The sequence below is a fragment of the Hemicordylus capensis genome, chromosome 5 (assembly GCF_027244095.1).
Source record: "Hemicordylus capensis ecotype Gifberg chromosome 5, rHemCap1.1.pri, whole genome shotgun sequence".
Lineage (NCBI taxonomy): Eukaryota > Metazoa > Chordata > Lepidosauria > Squamata > Cordylidae > Hemicordylus > Hemicordylus capensis.
In genome coordinates, this window is record NC_069661.1 from 4,319,992 (window position 1) to 4,326,222 (window position 6,231).

The 6,231-nt window shown below is 47.2% G+C and overlaps 1 long non-coding RNA gene across 1 annotated transcript; it reads right to left on the reverse strand.

The window, feature by feature from the left end:
• Positions 1-1,197: 1,197 nt before the first annotated feature.
• LOC128328444 (uncharacterized) lies at positions 1,198-5,237 on the reverse strand. Its single transcript, XR_008309221.1, has 3 exons — positions 5,123-5,237; positions 3,530-3,650; positions 1,198-1,458 (listed from the first exon to the last, which is right to left on the reverse strand). It is a non-coding gene; the product is annotated as an uncharacterized LOC128328444 (long non-coding RNA).
• Between the last annotated feature and the right edge of the window lie 994 nt (positions 5,238-6,231).

Here is a 6,231-nt window from a genome sequence, read left to right on the forward strand (position 1 = left end):
GTGAGCCCTGGAGTTCACCAGACTGTCTGTCAGGACAACAGTTCCTGTGAGTTCCTGTTAACTCTTTAGAGGGAGGTGAGGTTATTCACTACAGGTCCTCAAAATGGTCTCTGTTCCTCCTAATGCAAAAAAAAAAGTCATTTTGTCCCCCAAATAGTAGCATGTCCTCTATAAAAGACCCTAGGCAACCCTACTTTGAGGCTGGAGGTGGCCTATAGCCACCAGACTAATAGCCTGTCCTCCATGAATTTGTCTAAGCCCTTCTTAAAACCATCCAAGCTACTGGCCATCACCATATCCAGTGGCAAAGAATCCCATGTTCCATACAGAATTATGTGTTTTGTGAAAAAGTGCTTCCTTTTGTTGGTCCTAAATTTCCTGGCAATCAGTTTCATGGGATAAACCCTGGTTCTAGGGTTGTAAGAGAAGGAGAAAAAATTATCGCTATCCACTTTCTTCACACCATGCATAATTTTATAGACCTCTATCATGCCTTCCCATAGTCACCTTTTATCCTATTTGTGTTGTGTTTTTTATTAATTCCAAAGCCCCGCAGCTTTGGAATGCGGTCTCTAGTTAACTAAGAGTCTCCCCATCTCTGACAGCTTTTTAAAAGTCTTTAAAGATGCATCTGTTTAACCAGGCTTTTAATTAATATTGTTTTAATGGTTTTAATGCTGTTTTAAAATATTCTTTTAGAATTTTTAAATTGTTGTAATGTTTTAAACTTTTTGTTTTTGTTTTAACTAATGTCCCCCCCCCCGTTTTCATTTTGTTGTAAACTGCCCAGAGACATAAGTTTTGGATGGTATTAAAATATGTTAAATAAATAAATAAATAAATAGGCTATGGCTATAATAGGTTTTTTCCACTAAGCCACTTTGGGCATTATTTTAATAACAGGAAGGTGGAATCTAACATGTCCATAACAACAACATCAAATATTTATATACTGCTTTTCAACAAAAGCTTCCAAAGTGGTTTACACAGAGAAATAATTAATAAATTAATTAATTAATAAAAAGGAACAAAAATACATTAGACCAGGGGTTTTCAAACATGAGTCCCTAAATGTTGTTGGACTACAACTCCCATCATCCCCAGCCTGAGAATAATGGGAGTTGTAGTCCAACAACATCTGCAGACCCCAGTTTCAGATCCCTTGTGTTAGACAACATGCCCATCAGTAACACAAGATGCACTCAAACCACTCTTTATTGAGCTGCAGACTCTAGGGTACATCTTCCTCCTCCTGCCTCAAAGGCGCACCCTCTCCTCCTCAAAGATGAAGGCTAAGGGCAGGAGGAGAAAGAGGTAGAAGAGGAAGAGGGAGCTGTAAGAGAGGAAGTAGAGAGCCCCCATGAACACCACAACATCCAGGACTCGCTCAAACTGGCTGAATGCATCCACCCCAGGGCACACAGGGACCATGTGCGGTTCAGAGTCTTCCAAATGTCCCTGGAAGTAAAGACAGGAGGAGGCTGGAGTGAGAACTAGGAGAAGTCAAGGCAAGAACTAGTACGTGAGTCAGCTGGGGTGATCAGTACCTTCTGTGGGGGGGGACACGAATGCTCATTGTGATTTTTGACACGGTCTACACCACCAGCGGTTCCCAACCTGCGGTCCTCCAGATGTTGATGAGATACAACTCCCATCATCCCCACCCTATTGTGGCTGGGGGTGATGGGAATTGTCATTCAGCAACATCTGGAGGACCACAGGTTGAGAACCGCTGGTCTACACCCCTAGAGTTGGCCCAATTTACAATGGTGTTTTTAACACTTTTAACCGTTTTTAAAACACAGTGAGGTCATTCTCGTGACCAATACCAAGGCGAGGAGGGCAGATGCCAGGAGAGACAGGGTTCGACCCACCTTCTCCCAGACGATCGATAATTGTGTCTTCAGCACGTGAGACACGCACCCACGGTCTGCACTACTGGTAGCAGCGCAGATCAACAGAGGCCAGGCCTCGTTTTCCTGGCCTCCGGATATCCCACAAGGCACTGCACCACAATCGCTCTGCCTTGGGGGGTTCCTCCATCTGACAGGTGCTCTAGGTGCCCAAGGCTGTGTATCCTCTAGATGTGTGCAGGTCGAGGGAACACACGCTGCTAGTAGCCGGGTTAAGGGCACGCTCACACCTTTAACCTTGGCTAAGAGCTGGGCTAAGGAGTGGTTAGGTTGGGCGGGAGTGCTGGGATCCACATGGATCTCAGCGCTCCACACGAGCAGCCTAGCCTGGACTATGCTGCTTGTGAGAACAGCCTTATTAACTACTATAAAATTGGATCAATGTTGTCAGAGGAATGGAAATGACCATTTGCAGGAATGTCCTCCAAAGATTACTCCTTGGAGAGAGGACAACAATTGGTTCATGGTTACCCCATCCCTCTCCTCTGTGAAGAAAGGGCCACAGTTTTATTGAAATTTCACAATTAGTGAATGACCCCTCATTCACAATTAGTGTAAATGACCCCTAATTGTTCGGGGATACAGATAAAGAAGGGATGATAATACAGAAGAAAGTGCAACGATGCTCTCACCTATTTTCCATCAATAGCAGGAAGACGTTGCCAAGCATCACTGTGAGCATCCATCCCCCAAGATGGTACCAAGGGACAGAACTTGTGGGCCCAGCTCATGGGTGAAATATGGAAGATCAAAGCAGATCGAAGCAATGCCTCAGCAAGAGCACAACTCAGCATCTCATCTGAACTTCCTGAAACAAGCCACCTATCCCGACACACACTTATCACTACATACCACTTACCAAAGGAGCACTCCCCTGCCTTTTTCTCTTCCTTCTGGTTTTCCTCTCTCACTTATTTCTCCAATATATGTGTGTGAGTTATCTTAGGGGAACCTTTCAAATATTTTGTTAGCATCCACACTCATGCATTTGAGTTCCTTGGGCTCCCTCCTCAGGGGCTCTGGAAGTTAAATCTCTGAGGGTGAATACATTTTCTTGCCTCTACTGCACATGTGAGTCAATGCATGCACATTAATGCAGATTGCCAATCAACTGCTTCTCTTCAATTATCCTCGCATCAGAACAGCCTATCCAGACTGTAAAGGTTGCAAGAATGTATTCAAATTACAAGTACCAGATCCTTTGTGAGATTAAACAGCCATTTAGCTTGCTTATACGAAGTCTACTGCTGTGGTCAGTTTAATGCAGGGGTTCTCAAGCCTAGGCCCCCAGATGCTGTCCTACCACAACTCCCATCATCTCCAGCTACAATGGCCTTCACGGAGATGGGAGTTGTAGTTTAACAACATCTGGGGAGCCATGTCTGAGAACTGCTGGTTTAATGTAGAGCAGGCAAACAAGAGCCTCCTGCAAAGCAGACCAGTGGCACAGGGCGACAGGCAATGAGCATTACCATTCCCCATTCTGACCTGTGAAATGGAAAGTGGTGTGTTGATTTCTAGCCACAGCTTTTGCATTCAGGATCCAAGGCAGTTCTTCAGCCCAGCACCTGGCTTCTCTAGAAATGAAATCTGGCCTCCTATCCACCCCCTCTTACCTCCATCACCACCAGGTCAGTTTTGCTCTTCCTCTTCATCGCCTCTTCCTCTCTCTCACATTTTCCCATATTTATTTCGAGGCTGCTGGGATCCGTGCTGGGGCTTTGCTGTGCTGGATTGCTTTGAAGAGATAAGAGTTCAGCTGTCATGGCCTATCCAACCTTCACTGAGTCTTACTGGCTGTAAGACCTGAAGCATCCGTCAGCTCATTCAACTGATCCCCAATAAGTCAATATCAGCAGTGATGGTGGCCAAGATGGCAACAAGCTAGCAGCACAAAGCATGGGCTCCTGCCTTAAAATCTGGCTTCTCAGGTATTGCTTCAAATTACACCCATGTAGGGACTGAGATGGTCATTTCGCAATGCCATAAGAAATTCCCCGTCTGCTTTTCAACTGCCAACCAAGATATGTAGACCTGGACTCAATCCAATTTTTACCCAGTTGTCCAGAGATGAAGATAATTTTGCTTACCTTTAATCACTCCACCCTTCCATCTAACTCATTTTGATGGGGTGGGGTGCATCTCTCTCATAATTACAACATGAGAACTAAGAGTGTTCAAAGACTGTGCAATAAAACCACTACTTGCAGGGAAATTTAGAAGCAAAGCTGTGCCTTCTGCAAATGACCTTGATGATAATATCTCCAGGGGAACGAGGTTGGGCTTCAGTAAACAACCTGCAAACATCTCTGCTGCACCCAACCAGACTCGGCACACTAACCCTTTACGGCCCGGAGAGAGTAAAAGTCATAAATCCATAGACTTGGGTCATGCAGAACTGAAAAAGCTGCTCATGGTTGTTCAAGCCCAAACGCAGCCATCTGACAACACTCTCCTCCTGCTCAGACTCTGAACTCATAGACACTGATATAACGCAAAGGAAACTCATCCTCTCCAGCCACATAGACTTAATAGCACAACTGCCTTAACCAACCCAAGCACAAAGTCCCTGCCCAGATCAAGGAGGAAACTGTCAGTCCACTACTCTGACTTTAATTCTGCCTCCAACTTTGACTCAATGACAGCGAAATGGACATTATTGAGGCCCCTCCTCCAGTGCTAGCCATCTTGAGGCATGGGGCTATCTCTGACCTTGCCCAGCTTCAGCTTACAATCCTTCCATGCATACTTCAGCTTGATGCTGAAGAGCCCCAGGCAGACCATGTGGAGACAGCATCTCCAAAAGAAAGGGTGCCCAAAGGAAGGAACACCTCAAGAGCCACAGTTGCCTCATGCGAGCCCTGAGGATCTGAGAAATGGGGAGAGATGCCCAACATCTGCTTCACTGCCTCAAGATACAGATACATCTACTCCAAAGGTAGGGACCCCTACATCACCCATCCAAACTCAAGAGCTCCAGTCACCACATGCATCCCCAGGGGGCCCTATGGAGTCATCTACATGCCCACCATCATTGCCACAAGAGGTTCAGCTGTCCAACACACCCCTGGAAGTTTTGTCAGAACCACAAGGGCAGCAGCTGGCCATTGCACCCTTTGAAGAATCATTGGAGCCGACTGCACCAGAAATCTCCCTCTGACTTCTCTGACTTCTCACTCCGACTCTGTAGCTCTGTGCATTCAACCTACCACTCTTCAAGACACCCCACTGGGAACCTCTACACAGATCCCTGCTAATATAACCACAGACTGAAGCTCAAAAGACCAGCATAAGGTCTCCCTCCTGACCTGGAATGTAGCAGGTTGGCACTCTAGTTGCAGGGATGTCTCCTTTATAGACGTCATCTCCAGATATGATGTCATAATGGTGCAGGAAACCTGGACATCCGAGGACCTCATGCTCAATGGCTTCAGCTCATACTCATTGGGAGCAGAAACCAGTGTGGGAAGGGGCAGACCTAAAGGTGGTCTGAGAGTATTAATCTCTACTGCTCTGTGCAATGTCAGTAAGGCTCCCCTCATTTAAGCAACACACTATGGCTGGAACAATCCACTTCAGACACTGTACCTTGCTAGTAATCAACATCTACCTACCTCTGCCAAGGCATAAATCCCAGGTCAGGAAATTGTGGTCTGATCTGGAAAGCTACTTAACTGACCTTCTCTCTACCTTCCACAATCCATATACAGTAGTAGGTGGCCATCTCAACGCCAGACTAGGCCCTGACGATAATACTCTACATGCATGCTATCAGTGCTACCTGCCTAACCTGGAAGTAGGTTGCCGGGGTTTCCTCCCCTCCTCCCTGAGACAGGGAGGTGTGCCCAGCCAGTCGGTAGAGTGCCGAGAAAATCCGGGGGCTCCAGGCGCCAGGACAGCCCCGGCAACTACCTCTCAGAAGCCAGAGAGGATTCAAAGAGACGTGCAACATCTACTGGGGGATGGGCAGGCGTCACCCAAGAGGCAGCAGATTGGTGGAGAGGGAATAGCCAGGATAGCAGCTCCACAGCTGCAAGCAGCTGGAGGAATGATAAGGCAGGGGGTGGAGTTGGGGAGTAAGCCCCCTTTGGAGGCCAGGGGTTGGGTGTCCAGGACACGGGCCTGGCCAGGGAAGACGGAGCCGGCCAAAAGCGGGGAGGAGTGTCTGAGATGCAGGGATTTATTTAAGGCAGAGGCTTCCGAAGTTGAGCAGATCCGTCGGAATGGCGTTTGTGGGCCTGACAGTCTCCCGGACAGGAGCTCAGGCTTTTGGCTCCCACTGGTAGGTGAAGGAGGGGGTGAATAAACTTCCTTCCTT